The sequence below is a fragment of the Haliotis rubra genome, unplaced genomic scaffold (genome assembly GCF_003918875.1).
Source record: "Haliotis rubra isolate DU_JTF1 unplaced genomic scaffold, ASM391887v1 Scf559, whole genome shotgun sequence".
NCBI lineage: Eukaryota > Metazoa > Mollusca > Gastropoda > Lepetellida > Haliotidae > Haliotis > Haliotis rubra.
Genome location: NW_025767256.1, coordinates 40,986 through 58,268, shown reverse-complemented (window position 1 = coordinate 58,268; position 17,283 = coordinate 40,986). Strand labels below are relative to the sequence as shown.

Genomic DNA, 17,283 nt, shown 5'->3' with positions numbered 1-17,283 from the left:
AACATAAACTTCTAGTCATATTAGTAAGTAGATCTGGGCAAGCAAAATTTCCTTCATTTTCTACTCACTCTGCTGATCACAGCTGGTGACTTCATAATATCTGTGGGAACACTGCAGTTGACTACAGGCGACTTGGTAGTGTTCATCTAGTTGAGGTCTGTCAATATTTTAGAGCTGACGTTGTATTGTCGACGTTCATCAGCTGTTGAAGATAGTGATTCACGTGATCCAATTCCATGATGCTGATGCGCTAACTATAAACTCTCTGCTTGAAGGACAGCGTAGTCATGCGACATATACAGAAATCGGGAAATGCACGACAGTTGGCGCGGTAGTATCCATCTAGGCGAGGTCAACCACTATTGTCAATATACGCATGTGATTTCAAGGTTTCCGTTCAAAACCTATTTCTTATGCATCTAACTCGTCTCACAATATCTATACCAACTTCTGTGTGTGTCTGATAGTGATTATATGTAAATTGACAATTCCCTCAATGAGGTACGACTTGTGCACAGAACAGTTGATATTGGCGACATACAGTGCGTTGTCTATAATAGCACTGGGAATTACAGAAATCCATATTATGAGACTGACTATGAATATATTCATTAACATTAGCATGTAATAGGAAACGGACATATTTTAAGGGGGGGGGGGGGGTGTTAGAGGGAACTAACGTGATCGGTTGGTCGTTCTCACTTACTTGTTTGATGCAGGAGTAGTATACACAATGGTGGTACGGGACCAGGTACTCCAAAGGGCTCAATGTTTCAAATTAAGTCTTCGATAAGTTAGCAAAATTCAAGCAAATTCTAGCATAACTCAAGTAAATACTGTTTTGCTCGAAGTGTAATGCAGGATCTGTTGAGGATGAATTTTATTTCCTTCTGTTATGCATTGTATATCAATATATCTTGCGCACTGTATGATTTTTGTATCTTAGCACCATGGGCAATGAGGCCTCAAATGCAAAAATATACTTGTCACTTGAAACTGGCTTTTTAACAAGAATGGGTAATGTATGAGATGGTTGATGAGCATTTGGATGTTGGAAGGTAACATAGCAACGTATGGCATGGATTTACAACTTCTTTATTGTTTACAACACGACGTAGCCCAGAAACGTGGTGGTGTAAACAATAACGACGTTGTACATTCATACCAATAGTAACCATACTTTGTTATTAGTAATGTATGGTAGACAGAGTTATCAAACATCTCATATCTCATCAACAGCTTGTGAAGCTACACATTGTCATTCAGATTCAACTTTAAACTTTCTATTAACCAGTAACTGGAAATATATTACATCACATTACATTTTATATACTACTTTGTACACCTGCTTCAATATTTCATGTCACACTGAATTGTTAATGGTCACTTTCATAAGAGAACACCGCCAGTGTTTTCTGTGAAAATGTGCTATTGTGTATAATAGGAGCTTGGATTTCCGTCTAACCCAAGAGGACAGAGACTTAGTGTGGTTTAACTGAACATGTTTTGAAAATATAAAACTAAACGTTTTCATGAAAACTGTGGAATAAAGAGTCATTTCTCAATTACCCTGTACCTTTCGAGCATCAATAAGATGTCAAGTCGATTTGCTGTTGTAACTTATAACTATCGTTATATTGAATTTCAACTTTGAAAGGGGTAGTAGTAGAGGAAAAAAAAAAAATCAATCACAGGTTCGTATTTAATTAAACTAATGATAGACATGACATACCCAAACAAATTTAGACAAAATAGTGTACTTAGGTATCTAAATATTGCATGAGTGTGTTTTGATACATTTTTAAACAAATGTAGGATTCAAACATTATATGGCATAAAACCGCTTTAAACATATTGGTCGAGGCTTAAACACTTTTTATAGAATAGTTACCAAGCAGATATCATCCAGGGAGATTAAGTTACAGATTCTAGTATTAAGACAAAGAAGAGGTGATACTACAATTGGCTAAGGTTATGATAAAGATCAGGTCATGGTATATTTTGGACTCAAAATTGAACTGAAAAAGAGGATCTTCACTCAGTACCAGTTACCTACTGGCAAACAAGGATAAGTTGAGCACCGACCTGAATGCAGCCCACTGGCGCTTGCCATTGTTAGCGAAGGGGCCCCAGGTAGTCTGCGATCAAGTGTAGTGCAATAGGTGACCACTAGTCTGTCGTACAGACCCTGAAGCTAATATATCCAAGAAAGCCCACGCAAGTCTAGAAAATGTGGCAAGTCTAGATTTCCACAGCTTCTGAAAATGAAGAAAGTCTCAGGGCTCCTTTTCATTATATTATGTTTTTTTTACTATGAACCATTTTCAGCAAAATATGTTCATTTCAGAGACTAGTTGTTAGTCTAGATGTCCACGTGAGAGTCTTATGAGCAAGGCGTGTGCAGCTACGCATGGAATCATCATCATGGACTGCACGTGCACTAGCCTACATCTGCTCTACCTTTCATAAACCAAATGGGTTTGTCCATTGCCGTGCACCGCCTACTTCTCGCAAAAGCCTTCTCTGCGCCGGTCTAACTTATCCTTGTTTGCCAGTAGTGCGCCATTTTCATTGATGCTGCACGCTAGCGAGCCATTGCTGGTAATATATTACCGACCCAGCAGGCACATCAACGTTGTTTCAACGTTGAGAATAGGTTGGTCCTCAACGTTGAAATTAGATTGAAAATAGGTTGTATATGAAAGTTTTTGAGACGTAGATGTCCGACGTGGAATCAATGTTGAAGTTTGACCTATTATCAACGTTGAAAAAAGGTTGTATATGAAAGTTTTTTAGACGTAGATATCCGACGTGGAATCAACGTTGAAGTTTGACCTATTATCAACGTTGAAAAAAGGTTGTATATGAAAGTTTTTTAGACGTAGATATCCGACGTGGAATCAACGTTGAAGTTTGACATATTATTAACGCTTGAAAATGGGTTGTTCCGCGGTTGTGTCTGGGAGGTATTATGCTTTCCTGTAAATAGACTCTCGCACTTCATCTTTAAACTACACTAAAGTAGCACCAAACTCATGCATCCAGCTAAAATACCCAAAAGCTACCTGAGATAACCAGTGTTCAAACATAAAATTGCAGTAAAAAATATTTACCTGATAAAATACTTGGTTAAAATCCACATTCAATACAATGTTCATTTAAGTTTTATGTCAGTTGGACGATAATTCCAGTAAGAAGAAAAAGAGTATTCCAAATTAAGAAAAACTATTTACTGTTGTATTGTTATCTTGAAAGGTGGAAATTGGTCCCGAGAAGACATTTTGTCTGAATTTCAGCTATTAGACAGACCCTGAATAAACACAATGCAATTACTTTCACCATGAAAGGGATCCAAGATGAACAGGAACTATACCTGAAGACAGCACATAAAAACCAGTCACTTTTATGAAATCTTTATGAACACAAACGCACAGAGAAAACGTGGTTTAAAGCATAATGTAAAACATCACACATGACATAGTCTGTAGGTGATCTCTGTTGTGATAATAACACAATATCATCTGCATATAGCATTAAACTGACATACAGCTTCTCTTCTTTCTGCCACTCCCTGCCTGGCGGTCAGGTTGATACTTCAGAAACGTTCCTAACTCTTTCTTGAAATTTGCTTCGGATGCATTCCCATCTCATTCCCATGAGATAGGACACATTCTGAAATTTTATATTTAAATACATAAATAATTTTATACGGAAGATATACTGTCTTAAATGATTCAAGTATCTGTTTAATCAATCACTTGAAAGGTTCATTTCACTGCTGTAACTTGCCATGTGAACATATGAACAGCATCAATACAAAATGTGACGAAAAATGTAAACAATTTATATTTTCAACTAAAGGAATGGAAGTTTTCTTAAACATTTTCAAAGAAAATCCTCAATTGCAAGTTGATTATACAATTAGACTATGAATTAGGATGAATTAGACGATGCTTTACTGTCATATATTATTTGCTATGGTCATGATGAAAATGCTGCATTTGGTAATTAAATTACCAGAGATGATTGAATACAACCTTGTATTCTTAAAAGAAAACTTGCCGTTTGCCCATCAACATTCATTCTTTCTGACATCAAATTGTTTGACATTGTCCTGAAAACAATGGAAGATTGTTGTTATTCTGTCAGATTTAGTTTTCTTTAGAGATTCTCGAAACGATTATTTCAAATTAAATAGGAGTTGTACTGATGTAGCAATTTTGCTAACAGGAGTCATAAATTGTAACAAAAGCCATTTTACATTAAATGATAAGAAAACAAAATGGGTGGTGGTTCACAGGTCAAAGAACAAGTCTATTGTGGGAGGTCTTCCAACACCATTTATTCCCAAACACAAGGAAGTATGGATCATGGAGTTCTGAAAACAATAATGAGCTCTCATAAGTATACAATATATTCCCCCTATTATCTACTCTGTCTCTTTTGTCATTTGTACACCCATAAAACTCAGATAAATAACTTCTTCATAATTCAGAAATGTTTACACTTAATCTCTTATAGGAACGCTTAGAAAATCTCTCATATAATGAATTATGTGTGCCTATAATATCTGCGACGTCATAACTATGCTTCTCTGAATCATGAACAATAAAATAATGAGATTAAACTCTACACTGCCAGAAATAATCTATCAAACCATGAATAATAAGACACTGAATAACATCTCTTACAACTCCAATCTACACTCAAAAAGACTTCTCGTAAACAAACATCGCTGGCACACGCAAATTCTTGGAAACAGTGTATCTCTGACTCTCAATTCCAAGAAATAGAAGTCCTACTCTATTTGACCAAAGGGGTGACAGGTGGCCAAAACATATTGAAATGTAGGTCATACACTGAAAATAACTCTGATTTACAACACTACAAATGTACACCTTCTCTCTAATATACTTGATAGATGATCTTGACAAGGAAACATGTACATAAAATGCTGATATCTAACAACACCTGTACTTTAAATAATGGACTCTTCCAAATCTCAGTATGTTTCACTGCACTCTCCTACCCATCGCTGTGCCGGAGTGTGGTTTCACTGCACACACATTTAAATGCAAAATAATGAATAACCTACACTTTGACAATAATAAAGAAACATCATATTCAAATTCTACAGCTGACCAAATACCTGAAGAGTGTGTCTCCCAGCAATAAACATCTATATATCTCTATAAATTTACTTCTGTCCTCTCTCACCAAGATCCAGCTCTTTACGGCTGAAAACAATATGTATGCAAGCAAGGGAGTGCTCATTAAACTAAACATCTCCGGGAGAAAACATTGTCAAATTATTCTCTTACATGATCAACCTTTGTGGTGGATATACTGGAAACAAGTGAAATGTTAAAAACATGTTACCTTAGCATTGCTCCTTTTATGTGATCCACAAAATTGATGCCACCCAGTCTTCGAAGATGAGATTTCTGCAAATTCCATTAAAATTATATCTTATTTCATAATTAAATGTTCCTTACTAAATTACTTCTTTTGTATGTAACATTTTAACCTTTAAGAGACATGAATCATCACATCCCTTCCAAACAAGTGTAAGAATGAAAGTCTGTGAGTGCAGTTTTGTTAATTGTCCCATCAAAGAATCATTAGTGAAGTTACACATTTTGTAAATAAATAAAAGTTCAAATAAATTATATGCAATTTCATCCTTAACAAAGACTTGCACAAGACATTTTGATGTGAATTTTCGTTGCATGATCTGAGAAAGATTTCCTTTTGCCATTCTCCACCCCCCACACCCCAAATAATATGCATATGTTGACAGGGTTCAGAGCGTGCTCAATGCATAATTTACTGATAGACTTATTCAAACGAACAAATGTTCATAATAATGTGATGCAATATAAAATGTTGATAAATTCTGTTCGATTTTGTATAGCTGCCCTTAGGGATCGTTCATAATGTATGGCTTGGGGGTGATGATGATTTTTATGAAGAAGCATGTACAATGTGAATTACCCTCCCCCCGTAAAGTGTATGTACGAAGAAAGAGACGCCCCACCCTGCATGTCATGTACAATATCTATGACGCCTCCCTTCCCATAATTTCTAAGCATCATATTAAACATAGTGCGTGTGTACAAAAATGCTGACCCCTTAGCTCCCTGAACAAAATGGGTGACACCCCACCCAACAACCCCACCCCCTACAATCATCACCCCCACCAAGAGCCATATAATTATGAATGGTCCCTTATATTGATGTACTTCATTGATTATTTGAAAATGTATATTTGCAAAATTCAAATCAGGTGATGGGTACGAAAGGAAATCTTATTCGATTATATAATAAAATGCCACATATATGCATGCAAATATATTGAAAAATAACAAAACAAGTTCATGGAAAACACGGGCTTCCACTAAATTTAGAGAAACATGTACGTGACACACCGGTAACCTTGTGAGATAAAACATGAGCCCTAATTCGGAGTTTCTTGCTACATTGACCTGCTAGATTTAAACAACCCAGTTAACACAAAACATTTTCGAAACATTTTCATAAGGTTTCAAAATAGTTTTTCAAAAACATTTTCGTCAAAATGTTTTTGGAACGTTATAAAAATGTTTCATAATGTTATTGAAATGTTTTTAAAATGTTATTCAAAAACGTCATGCTATAACATGAGTGAAACTATTTCATAACATGTCATTGAAATATTTTTAAAACGTTGCAGAAATGTTGTGCACGAACATGTTTGATGAAATATTGTCATCACGTTTTAAAAACACTGTGCACACATTTATGCCATATCATACAAATAATGTCTAAATCTTTCAAAAATACTGAAAATGTTTTTGAAATGTTTTCAAAATGTTGTTCAAAAACGTCATGCTATAACGTGTTTGAAACTAATTCACAACATATTAGTGAGATGTTTTTAAAACGCTGCAGGAATGTTATGCAAGAACAGGTTTAATGAAATATTGTCATCACGTTTTAAAAACATTGTGCACGTATTTATGCCATATCATACGAATAATGTCTAAATCTCTCAAAAATACTGAAAATGTTTTTGAAATGTTTTCAAAATGTTGTTCAAAAACGTCATGCTATAACATGTTTGAAACCATTTCACAACATATTAGTGAGATGTTTTTAAAACGCTGCAGAGATTATGCAAGAACATAGTCATACAAATAATGTGTGAATATCTCAAAAATACTGAAAATGTTTTTGAAATGTTTTCAAAATGTTGTTCAGAAACGTCATGCTGTAACATGGGTGAAACTATTTCATAACATATGATTGAAATGTTTTAAAACATTGCAGAAATGATGTGCAAGAACATGTTTAATTGTGATCACGTTTTAAAACACGGTTTCTGTTGTAACGTTGGTGTGACATAAACAGTACATACACTGCAATCACAAACAATTATCTCACTCAGCCATGTTCTAATGTATGACTTGTCATTAAAGTGCCTTAAAACGTTCCTGAAATGTTTTAGCCGGATCTGTCATCACATTTAAAATGTGTTTTATTATGACTTGTTCTTAAAAGGGTTTTGAAATGATATCACACCTACACGCTTTGATAACATTTTTAAAATGTTAGCTACACAATGCCTTATTGTTACCGTGGGAAATGACGCCGAATGATGTCACCCATCACGCCATAATTTTGCACCCGCCATCTTAGTTGAAGTTTATTCAGGACCCTACCACCTTGTCATTCGACTCATGGTGCAACAACTGGAACTGGATCATCGATGTGACCTCGGTTGCGGTGAGTTAATTTTACAGTCATTATTTTCATGTGTGTACATTTTGATATTCACTCGATTGAAATACTGTGTTACTCAAAAGTAGCGGGGTTTTGAGAAACGTGATTCAGTGTTCCAACAGAGAATCCCGTGACAGGGTTTTTTCGACGATGTAAAGACAAAAAGCGTAATTTTATTTTACTAACCTTGAGTGAAAAGGATATATTTATCTATTTCACACCAAAAATATCAAGTGTTTCCTACAGAAATAGCGCTGATGATATCTTATCGGGCGTAAACATCTCCACATCTGGGATTTGTATACATTTCGCTCCGCCATGCGAAAGTGAGTGTTGTGATCACGCGGCTTCCTGTTTATATCTGGTATATTGCTTGTCACCAGCAGACGACAGATCTTACAGATTTTTGCTATATTTGGTTATATAGGCAATTGATTTGCATCTGAAGTGGTATTAACGATCTCGGGTAAATAATATTGATATTTTTGCATCCGTCCTACCAGTGAAACTGTTTGTGCACTCCGATCGCTGAACGTAATCCCCGATATAGCGCTAAGCAATGTAATCGTCGAAATCACCAGAACATCGAATTCAGCTCGCTTTGGATATATATTATATCGCTGTGAAGAATGTCTAAGAGAGTTTGTACCTAATTAATTTTATGTTACATAAAAGGATAATTAGGCTATCAAGAGCTTGAGCAATATGTGTTCAAGCAGAGTTCAGTAAGGCGTTAATGCCGCTATTACATCGGTTTTCGATCGTGAACGCGATATGCACAAGCCAGTGGCCCTTATCGCTAATTTTTTCCATGTTATTTCTGAAGGACATTTTATTAATTTAACATTGCAGCTAATTTTCAATTTTTAAACTATGACAATTTTGCTCGCTTAAGTCGTTGGAAAGTTAAGGGCCGATTTTACACCACGAAAATGGGGAATCGAAATAATTTCTCAAATTAGTTTCTGATCCACTTGACTGTGGGACAGTTACTGGGTGTCAGAGTGTGTGCATGTTATAAAAAACTATTTCTTAACAGAAATGACAGACGCATTCTTGTTAATTAACAGTGACTAAACTAAATGTTAAATGACCATCTGCTGGGTTGTCGGATTGTTGTTAGTCCACTATTACCGCATGTTTTCAAGTGCTATACTAAAGCAGAGACGATATAATAAATAATATTTATTATATGGTCTCTTATTAAAGGTACTCTGTTTACACTGTGTATTCTTAAATTTTCCCAAGACAAATTAATTGATCGGTTTTGATAGATGTATTTCCTTCTAGACAAGAGCCAGAAATAAACGTAGCCTACACTATAACGGGGCGCTGGCGATGACTAGTCCTCGGCTATGAGTTGTCACTGTATGGCCACTTGCTATACCACAGTGTATGGCCACAGACTATCACAATATATTGTCAGTGAGGTGATCAATGTTTGGTGATGATTTACATAAAAATATTGATCTAATTGCTTTTGCAGGAAGGATATATAAACAATGTCAAGGTTTGACACCAATATATAAGTGACATCGTTTGAAACCGTGTTGATTAGGGTTTTTCATGATTTTTCATGGTACAGTATTCCATAGTGAAAATGGCGTGGTCTCAGTTTAGTAAATGTTGGACCAAATAAAGTTGTTACAATTCTTGGTGAAATGATGTTTCGGTGAAACCCGAAAACATCGCGGATCGAAAACTGAAGAATCTGGTTACAATGCTCGCGAATCTAAATCGCATCTGCAGCTGCAACTGTTCCGTGTAAGGCTTGAATCATGTAGCTAGTTACAATAGATGTGTAATAAATCAATTCCAGTTTGGATTCTGGGCTAGAAACGCTCGCCAGTAATCCAAGTTTGTTGTAAATGGGCACCCACCAAAAACTTGAGGCAATTACATAGTATGTTTCAGCTTTAGACTAACTAGATCTACTTTATATGCTTTATGGAAAACGGTTCAATTTATAACTTGTGATAATGTGGAACATTGCTATTTTCATTGCAGCAAGGGCGAACATGAGACAAGCATTCCAGGATATACAAACACAATGTTACACATGATGGATTTATGGAGGAACACATCAAATAATCCAGGAGCTGTGAATTATGTAAGTGCAGCTGTTAAATACCATTGTCTATAAACATGTTGATATATTTTGGGCTTTTTATTGCAAGATTTGATTTGTACTTGTACCCAGCCTCTGACCAGTAAGTGATATTCTGTGCTTGCTACATCTTTGGTATTCAGCATGATTCTGGATATTATCATATCAATCATTACATTCCAATAGTGTGTTCATGTCCACCAGACTCGTGTCTGTACAAACGTGGTAGAAGACTTAGTCTCATTGTTAGTGTCACTTGACTTGGTTTGAGTAAATATCACATTTCAAGTACCTGCTTAAGATTATTGAAAGTTTTCTATATTTCAGAAATATGGATGACTGCAAAAGCAAAGAAGAAGATAATGAAACAAACTGAAAAAGTGTACACGTTTCCAGAATTATTAATAAAATTGTTGATTACAAGTCTGCAATTCTTTTATCTGTTTTGGTGTCCTTGTAGAGATTAACTATATAGTGTCCATAGGGACATGTGTAAACAGAAACGTTAGAAAGACATATAGAGGTATAGACCCAACCCGATTATATAGTAAAGGGTTGAGTCTAGACATCTATATGTCTTTCTAACGCTGTTTCTAAGTGAGACACGCTTTCCTATGTATATGTCTAACTATTTGCCACAGACATATTATGTACATTGTTACCTGTTAGTGTTCTACGTTTTGTTCCAGTGGTTTACGCTTTTAAACAAAACACCACCTAATTGTTATCAGGGCTATTCTATATGCTTGAAAAGTTAAAACTATATGTTCAAAGGAAATGTTATTACAACGTTTCCAGAACCATACAAAATCACATCTATAAAACGTTTTCAGAAAACCTTTATGGAATATATTCACTGAATGTTGGAGAAAAACATTGCTGAAACGTTTCTGGAACCATACAAAATCACGTGAATAAAACATTTTTTAAAACATTTCCAAAACATCTCGAAAAAACATTTCAGGAAAACATTTTAAAAACCTTATAGTTAAACGTTTTTGAAAATGTTTCTAAAACATTTCTGGTACCATACAAAATCACGTGAATAAAACATTTTTTAAAACATTTCCAAAACATCTCGAAAAAACATTTCAGGAAAACATTTTAAAAACCTTATAGTTAAACGTTTTTGAAAATGTTTCTAAAACATTTCTGGAACCATACAAAATCACGTGAATAAAACATTTTAAAAAATGTTTCTGGAACATTTCACGAAATGTTTTGGGGATATTTTAAAAACATTTTCGTGTTAGCTGGGAACATTCCTACGTTTTCATTATACATGAAGGACATACTTACCAAATAAACACCAGCATGCCGTGGAGATGTTGAAAATAGAACGATATTGCGTTGAACTTCGCCAAAGTAAACTGACAACGATCAGCTGCCTTTGCGCGCGCGATAATTGTGCGCATGTCCGGATATGGCCAAACGAGGCGATCTGGCATGTGTTTGAAAGCAAATTGTCGGGAATTATACAATTTTGACAGTTTTGTGGGAAAATATCAAATGTAATGCAATTCGGATAACTGATGACTTTATACCTAAAATCATTGATGTTTTCATTTTCAATTGCGATTTACGTAATATTTCCGTCCGTTGATCGATGCACAATCAAACAATATATAAGATTATATGTGTCACTAGCTCGATCTTGATCTTTTATGAAATTAATGTTCCGAAATGATAGTTGCTAAGTTGGATACCTATTACCAATATGAATTATGTATCAGATTAGCCAAGGGAACAATTAGTTGACATTTTGTTGGTTCCTTGCGTTGAAACAACGTTGACAACTAAACGAATCTCGACTAACTTTCTTTGGTCGCATGATAAACGTTGAATCAACGTTTATGAAAGGTTGATCAACCAAACAACCAAAATTCAACGTTGATTCAACGTTGTGTGTCCGCTTTGGAACGACTGAAATAAATACTTATTTCTGTTAATATGGTAATAATCCATCTACCTATGACTGAGGACATGTAGGAATGTATGAAATATAGCATAAATCCAAACCGGGTCATACAAAGGTATATATATAAGTGTATTTAAACCCGTCTCACAAATGTACAACATTTACTATTATTTCACGCATTTTAAATTTATGAAAATGATTATCATATTTACACACTTTTGCCATATTTGTTCATAGTCTCACGGATTCACTTTTATTTCAACAAATTCACTTTTTGTGGCCACGTGCATATGATGCCTGCATACATTTCAAACATTGGTCGTCTAGGCCTTGGATGATACGTTTATTTCCTAACATGGTTAGATTTGAGAAATATTGTTCCTTTGCGTGGTGACTAGTATCAATCGTTCGATTCAAATAACACATTTATCAAGATTACCACTCGTGTTGGCTGGCTACACAAACGTTTTGTTTACACTTACAGAGGCATGTGTGGGCGGGAGCAAAGGTCGCGATATTTCATTCAAGGGAGATAAACCCAAGTTTGTTTGGGAAATTGCTTCCTCTGTATCACGTGACGCGCTGTGTTTCAGCCGCCTGCGCAGCCGATGATCTCATAGTGTACGGTTAATGATAATCAGTTAGAGCCGACAGTGGTCGCGGAGCGCCAACTCAGTAACAGTACAACTCAGCTGATGTCCATCTTGCACGGACTGCCATTGTTCGCAGTCAGTCAGTGAGAAGCCGTTAGGTGCGTATCTCGTGCAGAAGAGAAGTATCTCGAGGAGTGCATCTGGCACACGTTTTCCGCGTGACACTGACTGACAGCCGCTGCCATGACTGAGTGGTTCCTGGGACTGGCGTTTCTCTTAGGAATCGTCAAGATGCTGAACATGTCAAGCCTGTCTGTGGCACCAGACATCTACATTAAGGATCGATCGTCTGCATTTGTGAAAAGCATTCTCGCAGCCTGCCCCATCTTCCTAGAACCGTAAGTTCAATTTTCGCGCACCTGTTTTGATTGACAGGTACACATTTCACACGGTTGATCTGCGGCGAGCGTTGATTCCGTGACTGACATTGTGGTATGTGTTGTACATCGAGCACAGAGCAGATTGCACCGTGCAGCGAGGGCCAGCTGATTTCCGGGTTCAGCCATAGTGCACCTGCTGCAAAAATAGAACCTGGTTTAGTGTGTCAAGTCAAAGCAGCTAGACCTAGTCTTGTGGGAAGTAGCTATATATATATATATCTGTCTCACTCACAAGGACATGTTTTATTTGCATTTTGAAGGACATACAGTATACAGCAAATGAGAGTTACTCATGTAGAGGTTTTCTAGGAACTGTTACGGGAAAAGTCCTGTCAAACTGTGTTGTTGCTTGAAGTTTCCTAGTCTGTCTCACAGTCCCTGAACCACATTATTTTCCCTACTGCCAAGCCTACTGCAATGGATGCTAATGGAATATGTGAAGCAAGTCTAGATTTCCTCAGGTTCTGAATCTCCAATCTCACTGGGGCCCCATTTCAATTTTTATGGGTTTATTTGTTACTATAAAACTTATATATATTCAGAAGCTAAGCGTTAGTCTAGAAGCTTCCACATGATAGCCATAACTCAGGAGTTGATGTAATTGGTTAGCAGGCTTGGCAGTTGGCCAGAAGCGATATGATATAATACAAATTCATCATAAGCTGAGCGAATACAGTATCGTCTTTACAGGATATAAAATAAACTGAACGCCAAAAGAAATGTTACACCTCTGAACATTAGAATATCCTAAAATGTTATATGGATAGAAGACATTGGTTTGTTATGTTTTAACAACCAATCATGTAACTCTATTGAGTCAAAACATCAGACTGAGGAATTCATTGATAATTAGGATATCGACATGTTTGTTTAGGTGGGGTCCATTGTCCTATTTTCAATCATGTAAAAATTCAAATCAAAAGTGTAAAAAACAGTTAAGAATGGGTCCAAATGATATTATTTATGATGATAATGCATGCACATTCACAAAGAGTGATAAAGTTGGGTTTTGGATATGAAAGAATGGTTGTTTACCATAAAAAGGGACCCAATGCTGAAATTGGATTTTTGTCTCTTTAAAACACATTCCAACCACTTGAGGTTTAATTTTTGGATCATCATGACTTTCGACTGTTTTAGGAAGAGTCGTCAAACGAGAAAAGACTAATTTTTCCCTAAGATACTGTAAAATTTTGTACGTACACATTGTAACTTCACCTTGCATGAAATGCATGTGAAAACTGTTGGAAAAGGGTATATAAGGCCCCTAGATTTATCATTTCACACCATACATTCACTACAATGCCGAGATTAACAGCAGACGAGCGGGGGAGGGCCATTGGAATGCTGCAGACTGGGTCGACTGATTGGGAAGTGGTTGTAACTGGTGGCCTCCCGCTTTTGGGTCTGTCTCTAGTTGTGCCAGTATTCTGGAATCGCTGACGCAGCCTTAGAATGGTGAGGCGATGAGGCGAGAGTCTGACCACCCAATCCACCAAATCTCTGAGTCCGACCACCCAATCCACCAAATGACTGAGTCTGACCTCCCAATCCACCAAATCTCTGAGTCTGGCCACCCAATCCACCCAATCCTTTGTGGTTTCAGACTGAGCTGACCTTGCAGAATCTGTTGTTTTTGTCAGCTTGCATTTGATTAACGTGACAGATGTTATATTTGTGGTGAATATGGATCTGCCTGTACCGAACTGTTGGTCAACAGCTGGCCATTCACTGCAGCTGTACCCGAGGTGTTTGATGTACAGATGCAGTGAAAACACTTCTTCTCTCATCCTAAACACTGTCCCCATGTCTTTAAACGTAACTCGCCTGGAACAGACAAGTCAGAAGCAGTGGTGCAAACTCCTACTTCTGGTGGAATAGTCAGTAAAATGAAATCACCCGTGAAGATCCGGGTTAGAATTGGTTGTTATTAGAGGCGACTAACAAGATCGGGTCGTCTGACTCGCTGACTTGGTTGACAAGTCATCGTATCCCAATTGCGTAGATTGATCTCATGAAGTTGATCATTGGATTTGGTCCAGATTTGATATTAACAGACAGACACTATATATCTGGACTATTGCTGAGTGTGGCGTTAAACAACCAACCATCGGCAATGAAATCATGTTGGAAAACACTTTCAAAAGGCCAATTTCTGTTCAACGTTATCAGAGCTTTAACTTGCAGTTTGACAAGTACACTGGGACAAATAAAATTTCTATTGCTGAAAAATAATTCCTGATATATTATAAAATATTTCTTTGTTAAGTTCATTACCCTCTGGAAAATGTGTATCTTTTGTCGTGACCATCAGGAGTTGTGTATTTTTTATTTTTTATATTTTTCAGAAGTTTTAAATCAGATTCTATTTTTAAAAATAAAAATGGTTTTGAGCGTTAAGTGCAGGCACAGTTAATGTTTTGGATATTATATCACTAAGTTAAGATATTTATAACAGAAAATCAAATATATGTTATCAGCTGCGGTAGTATTTTTTCTCCTCAGTATATATTGACAAGAGCTGCTTCTTTTGGAGGTCGTGACTTAAGACTTGACATAACTTTCAACCCTTGGGACTTGGCGTGCGATATTGCTATTATTACTGATTCAAGTTCACCACTATCAGATAACAGCTTTCCTAGTCCACCTGTCAACAACCTCCAGATAAGACATGTAGGACGACAGGGGTCATCTCAAATTCTGTGAGCTAAAGTATATTTCTGGACTCCGCAAATTTGATGAGTTAGTGAGGTGGATTTTACTCTGCTTTTAGCAATATTTCAACATTATGGAGAGGGAAACAAGAAAAGATCTTCACACATTGAGGAGAACTAAACTTACCGGTAGGCTTTCAGCGTGATGAGCGAACTCTTGGAAGTTGAACCACTAGGCAACCCACTGTCCCTCTCTGACTTAAACCCGCCATTTGCAACCATTCAACAGCCTAGTCTGCAGTTATGGCAGTATTCCGATGATCCACGGATTTCTGCCAATTTTAATTCAAATTGATCAATTCTGTGAATCATCTGAATCCCCTATTCGATGACACAATACTAAGTTTTCAGCTGAAAATAGATTTTCCTGAGTCTGTTCCCACCTTATGTTCAAAACATCACATTCTTCTGTCACATACAGCAATGTGGCCTTCAGCTGGTAACCGGGGACAACCGTAAGGTCCAGATCTGGACAGCATTATTAAATCTCCAAAATACATAATAGTTTCTTTCTGTATATGACGTCTTTTTTGGATTGTTGAGAGCAAATGCAATAAGTTTCTTTAAGGAAAACGAACATTTTTAAAGTATATAAGAGTAAGGAAATTCCCGACGTCATGTTTCTGAGTATAACAATACAGTGTCCGTATCAGACAAGCAATATTCTAGCTTTGCAATACAAACATGCATGTCCATAATTAGGGTAACCATATATTGTATCTATTTTATATAAAACACTGCCTTACACATATGTCTATCACACTGCAAACTAGTGGTGGTTCGACTAATTGAAATAATCGAAGATTGGTCGCAATGACTAAACGACCAAGCAACTTTGTTTGGGCTGAGTCCCATCCGGGATTCGAACCCACACCCTCAGAGTCAGGCACTTAATCGCCAGCACACAGTGTGTGTGCTGGCGGTTAGGTGCCTGACAGTGTGTGTGCTGGCGTTTAGGTGCCTGACAGTGTGTGTGCTGGCGATTAGGTGCCTGTCTCTGAGGGTGTGGGTTCGAAATAACGGATGGAACTCAGCCCAAACAAAGTACTAGAATCTGTACTTTACTGAGAAATTGTAATTCCAAATATAACATATGTTACATTTGACCACTTTCTAAAATGGCATTGTGTATTTCATAGCTTTCGGCCGTGGGCGCCGTGCTAAATTAACACTTATCAGAGGGGTACACAACGTCCGCAGTCTAGACTACCAGTTGTCCGACTTCCATTTTTGTGGAAGCCGCAGTGGCTGAGCGGTTTAGGCGTCTGATTTTGTGGCTGGCGATTAGGTGCCTGACTCTGAGGGTGTGGGTTCGAATCCCGGATGGGACTAAGCCCAATCAAAGTACTAGAATCTGTACTTTACTGAGAAAGTGTAATCCCAAATATAACATGTTACATTTGACCACTTTCTAAAATGGCATTGTGTATTTCATGACCAAGCAATTGATCGCATTTACTCATAATCGAACGCAAACAATTTTGGAACACTGTTTGCATTAGCAACATTTTTCACAAAGTTGGTTTTGTCTGTTACATTTCATAAGCAGTACAAGCTCGTTCCAAGTCAAGATTGAATTTATCTTAAAGACTCCAGGAAATTTATGTTCCTAACATACTAGTCGTCCTTTAAGATGTGAAATTTGTAAATGCATTTTGTGCCATTAGCAAAAAAAGCCCGAAAGAACTACATGTTTTTTCTATATTTTTTGTGCAAACAAACATAACCAGGAAAATTCGATAAAATAAAT

General features: G+C 36.8%; 1 long non-coding RNA gene across 1 annotated transcript; it reads left to right on the top strand.

The window, feature by feature from the left end:
• Positions 1–7,660: 7,660 nt before the first annotated feature.
• LOC124253934 lies at positions 7,661–10,291 on the top strand. The gene is made up of 3 exons (XR_006892347.1): positions 7,661–7,764; positions 9,769–9,871; positions 10,196–10,291. It is a non-coding gene; the product is annotated as an uncharacterized LOC124253934 (long non-coding RNA).
• The last annotated feature ends 6,992 nt before the right edge of the window (positions 10,292–17,283 follow it).